At 44.4% G+C, this 14289-nt stretch overlaps 1 long non-coding RNA gene across 1 annotated transcript in view; it reads left to right on the top strand.

Annotated features, from left to right (window-relative positions):
* The window catches only part of LOC128809538 (uncharacterized), a 79730-nt gene extending 67654 nt beyond the window's left edge, over positions 1 to 12076 (top strand). Inside the window, exon 9 of the long non-coding RNA XR_008437757.1 lies at positions 11995 to 12076. This is a non-coding gene — a long non-coding RNA (uncharacterized LOC128809538). The remainder of the gene's footprint in view (positions 1 to 11994) is intronic.
* The last annotated feature ends 2213 nt before the right edge of the window (positions 12077 to 14289 follow it).

Genomic DNA, 14289 nt, shown 5'->3' with positions numbered 1-14289 from the left:
CTCCTATCTAGTGAAATGAAACAGATTTAAAGCAGATTTATCCATTAAAACATTGAGCTAAGCTTCCCTTGGTCCCTACTGAGCAGAAGACGCCTGTCCCATCCACCTCTAATCTGAGAAGCTCATCGTGTCTCCCAGACCTATTTGCAGAGAGACACTTGTGGCAGATGAAACCTTGGCCTGGGAGGTTGCTTGTCTCCGAGGGCTGTTGGAAGGGGAGCAGGATTCCTTGTCTGCCTCGATCCACCCACGCAAACAGGAAGGAGGCTGGGCCAGATGATAAGTCCAACTTACCATCCAGGGTAAGTAGATGCCAGAGAGGATTGTTTTCGTTTCCACGGGATTTCTAATTAAGGGACATGCTTTAACTGTGTTTTCAATGGCTGAACATCCAAATGACAGTTTGATATGAGCAATTTGTCTGGCAGGATAGATAAATTCATACCAAAGCTAAAGGATTTTCCATTTAAAATGGGTACACATCCTTAGCTGTGAATTGGATCAAACATTCCTGTAACTAAAGAATCCCCTTTATGTAACAACTGCTTTTTAACCTTCATTCTTTGCACTTTTAATGATCAAAGTCTCTCCTGATTTGTCCCCAGTCATTGACTCTTCCAAGTTCTTGTTTTTTTTTCAGAACTCTCAATCTTGTTCCAGTTTGATGAATGAAGGGAAATGTCTATTCCCATTTCTCCTGTCCCACCCACCCCTAATGAGCAGTAGCATTGTCTGACTGAGTCCTGGGGGAATTTGCCACCTGCACAGTGTCTGGGCTGGGCTATTGCAGCTGGATTTCTTCTGATTTTCGTTTTCTAGAGATGTGATCCAGTGTCCTGAGAGCAGGTAGAGAGGAAAGGTGCTGGTGTCTCTCTGTCCTGGGAAGATCAGTGCAGCACGATTAGGCCACTGGTTGCCAGGTGTTTCATAGAAATATAGAATCCCAGACTGGTTTGGGTTGGAAGAAACATTAAAGAGCATCCAGTTCCACCTCCTGCCATGGGCAGGGACACCTCCCACTATCCCAGGCTGCTCCAAGCCCTGTCCAGCCTGGCCTGGAACACTTCCAGGGATCCAGGGGCAGCCACAGCTTCTCTGGGCATCCTGTGCCAGGGCCTCTCCATACTCACAGCCAAGAATTTCTTCCTAACATCTTATCTAAACCTACTCTTTGACAGTTTGAAGCCATTTCCCCTTGGCCTGTCACTCCATGCTCTTGTAAATAGTTTCCGTAGTAGGTTCTGGAATACTGGAAGTCCATCCAATTGAGAAAGGTGTTGCTTTTGTTGGGGACACGTTGCCTTTTATCATGTTCACAGAAATAGATCAAAGACACATTCACGATACCCGTGGCCAGCAGAGGTGATGTGGGCAAATATTAAGTGGATTTGTTCCTGTAGGAGTCCCAGTTTGAAACTCTCTTGATAACTTTGCCAGGTTCAGCTAGAAAGGCTCTGACATTTAGTGCTGGTTAATGAGAACTGTGGGCTTTGAAGGTTACAGAATTGCATGTTCTCCCTTCCCCCCATCATCACATGGCACCATTCAAAATATGTCTGAGCAGAGAATACAGTTATTTTTGGTACTGGCCCAGAAACTTATCAGGTGAAGTGCAATTAATGAATCAAGTGCCTTAAAATATCTGCCCAGAAGCAGCAGGTACTCTTTTGGTGACTGAGGACAGGAATTCCATTCAGAAGAACAGTAGAAAGCTTTTCTTACATCATTTCTTCACAGTGTATTTGTCCTGCTGCTTCCAAGGATGTTGTATTTTTCCTACACCAATACAAATCTGCCTTACCTTGGCAAATCATGAGACTGGAAGATCTCAGTCTGTGTGTGCTCAGTGGGGATTCACTGAAATCCTGGCAGGGTTTGCCTGCCCCAAACATAACTGCAGGCCAGAGTGCTGGGAGGGGGATGCACAGAATCATGGAATATCCTGAGCTGGAAGGGGACCCACAAGGTCCAACCAGTCCAACTCCTGGCCCTGCACAGGACACCCCAACAATCCCATCCTGTGCCTGAGAGTGATGTCCAAACACTCCTGGAGCTCTGGCAGTGTCAGGGCCCTTGCCCATTCCCTGGGGAGCCTGGGCAGTGCCCAGCACCCTCTGGGGAAAAACCTTTCCTAACATCCAACCTAAACCTCTCCTGGCACAGCTCCAGCTGTTCCCTGAGGTTCTGTCACTGTCACAGAGAGCAGAGATTGGAGCTCCCCCTCCACTGTCCCTTGTGAGGAAGCTGCACAAGCTGAGGCCTCCCCTCAGATGTAGCTTGGCTTTAGAACTTGCTCCTTTTGTGCTCTTCTTTCCTGGGTCATCAAATGCCAGAAAATGTAGAGGAGGAATCTATGAATTAAATTCAGAGGAGACCAGGACTAGCACAAAGACTGGGGAAAGGGAAATGGGAGCAAGGAGTTTTCCAAGGTTATGCCTGAAGAAACAGCGTGAGGAAACTGCACGGGACTTACAGAGTGGGTATAAAAATGGGATAGAGCCAGCTGTCTGACAGAGCTTGAGACAGAAAATTGTGTGGGGTTAATAAAATCAGGAATGTATGGGACAGAAACAATCACCTGTGGTGGTAGAGAAGAGGAGGAGGAAGCAGGGACAGTGAAACATTCTTTGTGGAGAAGGACATTTTTAGGACAAGGAGTGGGGACTCTCTGGCCAGGCAAAAGGAGACAGAGTTATAAAGAGAAATGTGGGTGTGAAAATGGGAACTCGAGTGAGTTGACTCTGAGAGGAGACCAGCACTGGCATGAAAGATACAGGTGGTTCTCAAACAAGATGGAATGGAGTCAGACTTTGGGACAACCCAGGGCAGATCCATGGCCATTTGTCCCCATGCTGGAATGAGACCTGGAGTCAGGGGCACACCAACCCCCCTGAATCTGAGTTCCCTCCACCTCTGCTGTCCATAAAGAGCATGTCTAATGCCAGTGGAGAAAAAATATGGACTGAGCATAGAAAGAAGGTGTGTTCATCATGGCCTGTGCTCTGGGGGCTCAAGGCAGGGGCAGCTTGACCTGTGCATTTTCTGATAGTGTGGAATGATTGAATTTACAACTGTACTAACATCCTCTGAATGCAGTCTCAGGGAATAACACAGAGCAGTGGGTTAAGGGGACAGGGAAGGGTTATGCTGTGCAGAAGGGAACAGCTTTAGCAGATAAATAATTACAGATAACAAAGCTGGAGAGCACAGGGCTGATAGGCCATGGCTGAAATACCCACATCTATTAGTAAAGCTCTTATTTTCTATAGTACAGATGTTTGATAATCCCAAAAGAGGTCAGTGCTCCAGGGCTGGGCACTCAGCACTGTTAGAGGAAGATGGTATTTGCATTAAGGAGCCTACAGTTCAAATAGAGGAGGCAGACAGAGTGGGAGAGGAGCAGGAGCACTGAGAGGTAAAGCAGGTGGCCACAGTTAGCAGCAGAACTGATTCCTGAACTTCTGAATCCCAGTGCACTGGTGTGTCTGTTAATTTGCGCTGTTTGTGTTCTTACCGAAGCCAAAAGGATGTCTGAGTAAATGCTCAAGGCTAAAAGCACTATGGGATTTCTGCCCTAGAAGCCAGAATCCAAAATGGGCTGATTTTACTTTTTAAAGCAAAAAGCAAATGGGTCAGTTCCTGTTCTGAATGGTCCTGCTGCCACACCAGCACACAGTGAATGCTCTGTATGGGAAACCCCACTAAAATGGGACTAGAACCCTCTGTCCTGGTGGGAGATGCAAATGTGCTGAAATCTGTTTATATTGGCTGGGAAATACACTGGTTTCAGCATGTCCACAGCACCCAGAAATGTCCTCAACACTTTGCACAACAAATAAATTAAATTGTTACTCACTTGTTCTGAGGATTTATGCAACGAAGTGTTAGTCCTACAGAAGGAAAATTAGGGCAGTAAGAACAGAACCATGGAATCACTGAGTTTTTTGGGTTAGAAGGGACCTTAAAGTCCATCTCTTTCCAACCCCCTGCCATGGGCAGGAACACCTTCCACTAGACCATGCAGAAGCTTTTATTGGAGAGCCCATGAAGGCAGCAACACCACAGAACACACCAGCAGTCAAATTTCACACCAGGTTTAGCAAGAATGCATAGAAATCTCAATTCCTCTTCCCTTCCATCAAAAATAGCTGGAAGATATACATCTCAAGATTTGATTCTAGGATTATGCTGGCCATTTAAAAATAATGAAAGTTTAAAAATTAATTTAAGTGCTTTGTTGCCTTCCCAGACAGTGATGTTTGACTGACAGCAATAAAACCATCAGAAGAAGCAAATCTGGGTAGTTTTGTCATAACTGAATGAATATGACAATATATGTATATAGTTGAGTTTATTTAGGACATCCTGCTGCTAAGATCAGTCCACAAAACAGTCAAATTTCATGAAGATAACATCTATTGATACTCAATGATACATTTATTTAAGATTTCCTCTCAGTTTACTGATGTAAATGTATTGTTCATTTTTCACATACCAAGCACTGTTGTTTAGTCTCAGGGGAATTCTTGTTACGAATTTAACAACTGTGACATATTAAAAAGCACATTTAAGGAAGAAATTAAGCATTGAGAGGATGTGACCAAATCTTTCCATGGTGTTTTGCCAAAATGTCACTTAAATGCCAGGACAATTTTCATCAGAGTTGCTCTTTCAGAACTCATCTTGCCCACCAAAAAAGTAAAACAAATCTTGTCCACATCAGTAGCAGGCAGGCCTTCAATGCACTTGCCAGAAAATAATTTCCAAAGTTTTATTTTAATTTTGGAAGCTCCTTTCAGCTCCCTGAATGGTGATGCACAAGCTCTGTGTGTTGCACAGCTGATGGATGAGGAGGAAGTCGATGGCTCAGAGTGTGTAAGCAAAAATGTCCAAATGAAATGCCTCATGTAGGCACCTGCATCTCTAATTAACAACTGGCCCATAATGTAAGGAACTGATTTTCAGGAAGTTCTTTGTTCTTTGAAAGTCAGGCCCCAAAGTGGGCAATGAAAAATTGAAACCTGAAACATGGATGATTACTTCAGGGAAACTCAAGCCTGATGTCAAAGCAAACTGTGAATGTGCATGTGCAAGTCTGGGGAATGCTGTCTGTGCTGGTTTTTCTATAATTCTTACTGCTTTTGTGAAGTTACTGAAGTGAGATTGGTGTAAGAAGCTGTTTCTCAGTAATTATTTTCTATGAAGTTTTTTGGGAAAAGCTGAAGTAGTGATAGAATTCATTCCTGGGAGATATATCCCCCAAATTTAGTCTGTGTTTAAAGTTGGGTGTTTTAACACAGAATAAGTATTTTAGATCTCTTTTTCTACCTGTGTGGAAAACACCACTGTCTAAAAGCTCCATATGTGATTTTCTCCTCCCTGAGTTCTGGTGCTCCATGGAGGGGGGTGAGCTGGGTCTCCACCTGAGCACCATCTTCTCATCACCTTCCTCCAGCTGCCTGCTCCAGGGGTCACACTCGCTCCGATGCTCAGGCGTGAGCAACATCGCAGGCTGTTTTCTGGTTAGGATGGCTTGAACCTGCAGGCTTAGCTCAGGCTGGGACTGATGGCCTTGGGCTGAGCTCCTGGGCAGGGGGTGTGGAAGGAAACCCAGTGGGGGCCGCGAGTGCCCTCAGGGCCCTGACACAGAGTCGTGATGCTGATGCAGAACTAGGGAGCAATTTGGGAAACAAAGTGATGCTGTGGACCTTACACAGGTGACTCACTCTGAGATGGTTCAGATAGTGAAGTGCAAACCAGCAGCGCTAAGGGAGCTGAGCTCGGTGACTTTTTCCTCTCCCACAGGCAGGACTGGGTGCTCTTCCTTCTACAGCAGATTTTGTTCATTTAATTATCCCACAAGGCTGTGATCTATATGTCCAAGAAAATCTAATTTCTTTCCTTTTTGTCTTGAAGCCATTAATTGCTTCAGTTGTAATTAAAAACCAAAAGTGTAAGAAGCACATTCCTGAGAATTACTACTGCCAGAGTCTCTCCAGTTTTTTTGTTTTCTCCTGAGAAGAGCCTGGTCCTGCCACTTGCTGGAATGTGTTTATCAAACACTGGATTCATATGGATCAGTTGTGCAGAGGACTGGGATGCCTGAGGGAAGGACAGCAGCTCCTTGGGGCAGCTCAAGGGCACTCCTGTGATTTGGATGCACTTATTTAGCTGTAGCTCATTCTGGGGACATTACCTCCCTTGCCTGGGCAGCAGCTGTACATTAAAATGTATAGGATGTTACCAAAGGAAGTGCTTGGCAAAACTTTTTTTTCAGCTTCCCCTGACAAACAACAAATTCTCTCAACAATGGTTGGTTCTGGCTGTGAGTCACTAATGTCTTTAGAAGGATGTGCTCTCCCTGCACGGGGCAGACCACAACTGGCTAAATTAAACCAAGACAGGGCAACCTTTGTGGTTGAGGGGCACCGTGGGGAATTCCCAGATGGTTTCCTGAAATCTGGATATTATACATTACTGCTGGTCTGTGTGAGAGCTCTGCAGGAGTTCCCTGAACCTGGGCAGGACAGATTCTCCAGTGCTACAATTTCTGTGGCTCTTTGGTATCTGTACAGATAATCTGATTTATGCCAGTTGAAAGCTCCTCTTTAGAAGTAGGCCCTGGTTTCAAATGTTAATGAAAAGGTGATTTGGATGGGGTCCTGAGCAATTATGATCAAGTGAGTGGCATCCCTGCCCATGGCAGGGGTTTGGAACTAGATGATCTTTAATGTTCCTTCCAACCCAAACCAGTCTATGGTGATTCTATGATTTAGTAATTTCTAGTAATTCTAGTAGTTTAAGTGAGGTTTCTGTGGAATTCAAATGGGACTGTGAACATCCTGTGGTTATCTGGAGAGAAAATGTAATCTTTGTATCTGATAAGCCTTTTATGAAACTCTGATTTCCACTTTTGAACTAACCTAGTGCTCAGGAGCTTTTATATATGGCCCAAGCTGTAGAATAAGTTCTTTATGGTACTTCCAAAGAGAAAGTATGGTGAGGATGAGGAATCATGATGGGTTCAGAACAATCCACAGAAAAGTTCTGCATCTTGGAGAAGTGAACCTTCATTCCTGGGTGATGCAGTAACAGCTTAGCCTGTACAGCTGATTTCACAAAAATATTTATTTCAGTGAAATTAATTCCAGGTCACTTTTAGTTCCTTCTTTTAGTATTTTTCCTCATTCCTTCATTTGGCTGGTGATGAGGTGAGAGCTGCAGCGACGGCATGTAGAAACTCCTCTTTGCAATAACATCACTCTAACAGTGCTGTAATGAGGAGCTCCATAAGGCTCTGTGCAGCCATAGGCACTGACCCACCAGCACTGGGATGTCGAAATCCAACTGGGAACGGCTTCACATCTGCCTGGTAAGGTAACAAAGCAATATTAACATTTTCATAAAATGTTCTGAAGTCAGTTTGACTTGGCTGGCCGAGCAGATACTCAAGCCAAGGAGACTGTCCTGAGCATGGTGTCAGCAGAGAAGCAATGCAGAGTAGTAAGTGAAGTTGCAGGATCTTCAGAGATGTTTTAGTAAAGCAGTTAAAGTGACAGAGCTTTGAAAAATCCCTTGTTTTTCTGCCTGTGCCTACATGAAAAAGGTGTGAGAAAACCCTGCACACACCACTATACAGTGCAGGGACATTCTGATGTCTTTATCCTGATGCCCCATAGAAATTCATAGGAAGTTCGACCTTTATTTGATATTTTTCCTGAAGTTCACCTCAACTCTCCAATGTTTAGAGAAAGGTGCTGGTTGAGTACTGTGAGATGGTCACTGTGAGTGTTGAAAGAGGAGGTGAAGAGTGTACTTGACTGCAAAAAGGTACCAGTGCTGATTTGTAATCTAGCAGTGAAAGAAATAACATGAACTGATAGGTGGGAACATGACTAGGATCATTTCTGAACAGGAAAATGTAAGCAAATAGCAACAGTGAATAATTAAGCATTGCTGCATTTTACTAAGGGATGCCTTGAATGCTTCATCCCTGAAAGCCTAAATAGCTGTGCAGGGAGGATACTGTAATTCAGCCACAGTTTAGCGGGGTCAGTGCAGGAATTAAGAGGTTGAAATCCTGTTGCCATTGGGACAGAAGATTAATTAGAGTGGCTATAACCACCCTGCCACGCTGATACTTTTTACTCCACCTGGGCTCGCCAGACTGCGGCTGTCAGTATCCTTGATAACTCTCTGTTTATGCCTGGACAGATTTTTATTTGCATGCTAGTTTGGGAATTGGTTGTTCTTTGTATCTGTACTTGCATTTACATGTGAACAAGTATATTTGTTCTTCATCAGCCTTTGTTCTCCTATTTTTAAAAGGCTTACTCATCCCCTCAAAGATTAGCATCAGTACCATCTGATTTAGGTGACAGTTCTCACCCCATGAGCAGCAAGAAATTGAAATGAACTGTTTCTGGAATGAGCCATTGTTGATCCAAGCTGTCCAACAAGTACTTGAATAACAAATATCTCTTACCAAACCAGTGTTGGTTCATGAACAGAGAAACAGAATGAAATTCACTGCATTGCTTGTTTGCAAAACACAGTTCAGCCCTTTCTTTGCCAAAGCTGAGCTGTCAGGAACTAGATCCTTAACTGCTATAAACCAGCTTAAGTCAATGACTTGGGTGCCCATGACAATTTACATTAAGTGATCATCCAGCCTCAAAGTGCAGCAGGAGAGCAGTGTGAAAAAAAACAAATGATGGAGAATGGCAGCAAAACATTTCAGAATAGCCAGAGACATTTCTGGGATAAATTGCAAGTTTGGTCTGGGTTTTTTTTTTTTTTTTTTTTGCAAAGATAAGGTTTGGGAGTGGGATGGGGGTGGTGTAGGGTGGTGTTGTCTCTCATCACCTGTTTCTCTTAGTGCTTGCAAAGGTCAAATCTGAAGCCAAATTTGTAAGAAGGAATAATATTAGCACAAGTGATGCAGGTGTGCAGGTGGAGGGATGGACAACCTTCAGAACAGAAGCTCTTCCTCTTGACAAGGTTCTTCCCCCAGAGGATGGTGGGGCGCTGAACAGGCTCCGGTCACAGCACCAAACCTGCCAGCTCTGGGAGCATTTGGACAATGCCTCAGACACATGGTGGGATTCTTGGGGATGGTCCTGTGCAGGGCCAGGGGTTGGGCTGGACGATCCCTGTGTGTCCCTTCCAGCTGAGGGTATTCTGTGATTAATTTTTGCTCTTCTTTGTACCAATTAGTTCAACAAAGATTAGCACTTGCAGCTAGAAAAAATGCTGTGCTCATGTTGCTGGGTCATCACTGTTACAGGAACACTGCCTGACCAAGCACATCATATTTTCCACTGCAGTTGAGTTTATGGGCTCAGCTGGGCAACTGGCTCGAGTATAAAAACCCCAGAGATTTCAAATGTTAGAAATTGAATCATTTGCTTGATCTTTTCTTCTATGGTTTGTTCATGAGACAGTTTTACAAGGAGGCATCATGCCCAGGATGCAGGAACAGAGATGCTAAATTTTATCAGACCAAGGGAGCACTGTGTAGTATTCTGCACCTGCAATGTTTGTCATGTTTCTCTTTGGATAAACGTTATGGGAAAATTTTGCCACCTCGAACTCAAAACAGATCTCGAATGAGCCAAGCTGGGGCTGGCTGCTGCATGCACTGATGGGTGTTGAAGTGCAAAATCAAACAACTGTGTAAGGAGGATTCAGTAATCCAAAACATAGAATCACAGAATCATTTAGGTTGGAAAAGACCTGTAAGATAATCAAGTCCAATCATAAACAAAAGAATCTTAGGAGTAAAACAACTCAAATTTTCTGGATTTAAAGTGAAAATGGATCTCTGGGTGTGTAGAAGTGTGAGGATCTAAAAACTGAATGGGTCATCTGTGGATTCAGTTGGACTGGAGAGGAATCTTAATGGAGGAGTTCCCCTCCTGCCAGAAGGGCTAAAAACAGCCTTCAGCACTAAGCAACTTTCCATTAACATTTTTAAAGCTAATTTGCTATCATTTAGCACATTCATTTAGCTACATTCATGGCACTTGGAAACAGGAATTAAATAAGGCCCATAATTAAGGGTTATTAGCATTATTTACTGCCGGTGTTGTAGTGTTTAGAGGCTCTTCTCAGGCTGCTCTTTGCTCTAACTTCTACAAATACATCAGAAGAGGCAGTTCTCCAAAATATTTCCATTTAGGAACTGGTAGCATTAACAGAAATACCCCCAAAAGTAAAGCAAGGTCTCCTTTTTAATGCACAGATGACATCAGCTATGCCAGCGACTTCACTTTTTGCTCACTTACTACTCTCATTTCATGGATGAAAAAATTGTAAGTATGGGATTTTTAGATTACTTGTGCAGCAGATGATGCCAGTGGGAATGTTTTGAAAGAATTAATCTGTAAAATCGTGTAAATGCCAGGGCAGATGATGCCTACTTTAATCTTTAGTGCCTTGGTGAATCCTGTGGCTGTTATCTCATCCCACATGCAGGAGGCATGTCTAATAAACTTCTGTGGAAAACAGGAAAAACCTGGAAACTGGCTGTAGAGTTTTAAGCCATCTGAAAGCCAGAATATTAGTGAATAGCTTCTCTGGCATGCTGTTAGATTTCAGGAGTCCTTCAACGTCTGTAATTGGGAATAACCTGCCTCACTCCAACCAAGCCACAGCAGTTGAAGATTTGGCCCACGAGATGCATCCAAAATACTGCAAATTCCTACAAAAAGGAATTCTTTGTCTCCATTAGCATTTCAACACACACTCACTACGGAGATCTCACTGGGGGTAAAGCATTAAAACCCTTTCAGAAGTGGTTTAGTTGGCTAATTAGACAATAAGCATAAACCTGATGCATCCAGCTGTACAAATAAAACGTGACTTTAAAGTTTAATGTCCTGAGCACAGAGTAGTCGTGAACTTGGAGCCAAGAGGGGCTGAGAGGAAGGTGGCTGGCTTACAGCTCGGTAGTGGTGTGTCTGAAGGCTGAAACCTTTGGAGAACTCAAAGAGAGTTTATTTTAAGTGTAACTAAAAGGAACTAAGTACCAGTTACCACAAATAGGGTGATCTTTATCTTCCTTTGTTGGCTTGTGCCGAGGGAAAAAGAATCTTAAAAGACTTCTGGCAGCCGCAGGCTTCTCGAAGAGGAGATCACCCTCACATTGCTGACATGTCTCTCATTTTTTGGGTGCTACCTTAGCGCTGAAGGAAATTAAGAGGTCATTTTAATGCCCCCTTACGCCCTTGGCTCCTGGGTAGGTGTGATCAAGTAGCTAAACACATAACTGACATTTCTCCCCTCCGTCCAGGAACTGTGGAAGGAAAATCAGGCTGCTCTTGTGCAGTTTTCCACTGTGGCTATCTGGGAGCGGCACCTGTAAGCGCTCACTTTGAGGGATGGTTAATGTGCTAATTACCCAGGACCCAAAAATGCAAGCTGTAAACAAATGAGGACTGTATTTATAATCAATCAATTTTATGACCTTCTGATGGTGATGATATCAGTGGAGTTTACATTGAGAACCCTTTTACTCCTCCAGGGCAGCTGTGCCCTTGTGTTTTAGTTACAGCTCGAAGAAGATTTTGGTAATTTACTTTATGGTAGGCGTACTTAAGAAAAATATTACCTTCCCTAAACAGCTGAGCCCGTTACCAAGTCTCATTTTTAAATAATGAAAACACATGGACTGTCAGTACCTTCAGGGTGTATTGTCAGGTGACGAGCTGTTTTCCAAACATCCACGGCAGAAAGTAATGACTTCAGAGCAAAATATTGTTCTCATTGGTATAAGTTGCTGTGAGACAAATCCCACACCCTCTGATGTCAATGGAAAGGCTCCATTTGACTTCAAAGAAGGCTGGATCAGGCCCTAAAAGAAATGTTGCCATCATAAAACACCCAAAATGCTTTATGGTTTTTATACATTTTAAAAATGCTCTGCTCGCTGGTGATCTTCCGTGCAGTTTACCTGGCTATGTGTAACGTGTAATTTCTGTGTTTGCTTTGCAGAGGATTTATGAGAGAAGAATGTCCATAAAGCCTGATTTGTGAAGTGTTAAAATGATGTCCTGGAAAGCCACACAATGCCAAGGTATACAAGATGCCCTGTAATACCTCAGCCCCAGGAAGGCTCTCCAACTTTTCTGATGTTACTAAGTTCTCACAAAGAAAAACAATGTTGTTTAACTGTAGACAGATGTGTTAAAAATAGTTGATTTTGTGCCCCTGTTCTTTTATTGGAATTGCTAGCTTTTTAGTAAAAATTCAGGTCAGATTTCAAGGACAGAACTACTTCCTGCATTTCCCACAGCTTTACTGGGGTGGTTGCTGGTTTGAGCAACTTATAAAAAAGGGGCAGGATGGGGGTACATTGTGTCCCCTTGAGCTGGAAGCACAGAGATAAACTCCAAACCAGTACCAGATGCAAGTTATTCTCTGTAATTCCTTTCTCTCAACATTGTAACCTTATTTAAGCATGGGTTATAAAAGATTTGTTCCTTAGGGTCATGAAGGAAGGATGTGGCTCTGCAGAAAGGGTGGGAGTCCCATTTTTTTCCTGTGTCACAGCTCCTGTGATCAGATGCATGAGAGGACCATGCTGGACCATGGATGAAATCAGTCATCCAGAAGTTTATAGAACCATAGAATCATTAAGGTTGGAAAAGCCCTCTAAGATCATGGAGTCCAACTGCCAAGCCCACCACAAACCCATGTCCCCAAGTGCCACATCCACACATCTTTTGAACATTTCCAGGGATTGTGACTCCACCACTTCCCTGAGCAGCCTGTTCCACATCAGCTCTTGCTACGGAGCTGGTGAACAGCTCTGGCTCCCTGAGATCTCTGCTGATCTGTTCCTGCCCATGGGCTGGCATTGACAGGGACACAGTCCCTGGGGACATCCCAATTCCCTGGGCTGCAGGGAAGGAGCAGAGGGCAAGTGGCAGTGCCAGGCAAAGGGTGCAGGAGCCCCTGGGAGAGGGCTGCCCTCACCTGCCAAAGCTGAGCTCTTGTGGCCCTGCACGCAGGGCAGGCATCTGGCCAGACAGCTGGATTGCCATGGCAGAGACAGTGTCTGGCCTTTTAAAAAGAGAAACTTGCTGGATTTATGTGAGGGAATGGACATGGTACTCCTGGAGCTGACATGGTCTAATGAATGAGATGGGGAGTAAAATACTTTATACTAGCTATCAGGGGTTAACGACTCCTGCCCTCTCGGTTTTCCCCTGCTCATGTTTTCCCTCTCTCCCCCTCCTCCATGCCCAGGCCCCTGCTGTGTCTGTATTTTCCAAGCAGTGGCACCACCTGGTTTGTTTTCTGTGTCAGGTATATTACAGACTGTCTGTCAGAGGTTAACTGCCCCAGCCAGCTCGGCCTCTTCTCTTCTTGGACCTGGTCTAAACTCCCTCCCTGCCTGCGTGCCTCTGGTTAGGCTTCCCAGAATGTAATGGCACCTGGGGAAATAAGATTTTTTGATCATTTATAGTTTCTGAGTGGTTAAACAGTCTGGTAAGAATGGTGGCTCTGCCTGCCTGTGGTTTTGGGAACCCACTCGGGGTGCCCCCACAGCTCTCCCTGTGTGTGAGAGGCCTGAAGTTACACATCACAGGCTATTTTTGCCTGTTCTGCTTTCTAAAAAACCTCTGATGTGAATTTTCCTCTGTTCATGCCGACTCTGGCTGTGTCCCCAGTCCATATCAAAGAGGTCAATAACCCTCCCCAGCTGTCTACATGGAAGGGGAACTTCAGCCTGTGGCTCAGATGGAGCCCTGGGGTGGTTGTACAGGTGCTTGGCCTTAACCCTGAAAGAAGCAGGGCCCCCTGTTCTGGGCCAAGAGCATATCTGGGCCCCAGAGAAAGGACAGAAATCCTGGCTTCTTTCAGGACTGAGGCCAAGTAAAGAGGAAATTTAATACAACTGTTTGAAGTTCAGCTGCAAAGATGATGGGATCAAACTCTTCTTGATGGTGGCAGGTGACACTGTAAGGGGGCAAAGGCCACGGATTGCAGTGTGGGAGCTTCACGTTGGACATTAGGGAAACCTTTCTTCCTGGCAAGTGCAAGACTGAAACAAGCTGCTAGTGGAGGTGGAAAAGAGGGAAATCATTATCCCTGGAAGGTTTTAAGACTCAGCTAGAAATAGATCATCTCACACATGGCTTTTCCTCAATGGGCACAGGTACAAGCCCAGGTACAGAGCTGCTCAGCAGTCTCAGGACTGTGTCTGTCTCAACAGTCTCTAACTACACACAAATTCATCCCCTTGGAAAACTGAACACGTTTTACTGCAAATCTGAAGGGCCA

The sequence above is a fragment of the Vidua macroura genome, chromosome 6 (genome assembly GCF_024509145.1).
Source record: "Vidua macroura isolate BioBank_ID:100142 chromosome 6, ASM2450914v1, whole genome shotgun sequence".
Taxonomy (NCBI): Eukaryota; Metazoa; Chordata; class Aves; order Passeriformes; family Viduidae; genus Vidua; species Vidua macroura.
This window is presented reverse-complemented; position numbering and strand designations above follow the sequence as displayed.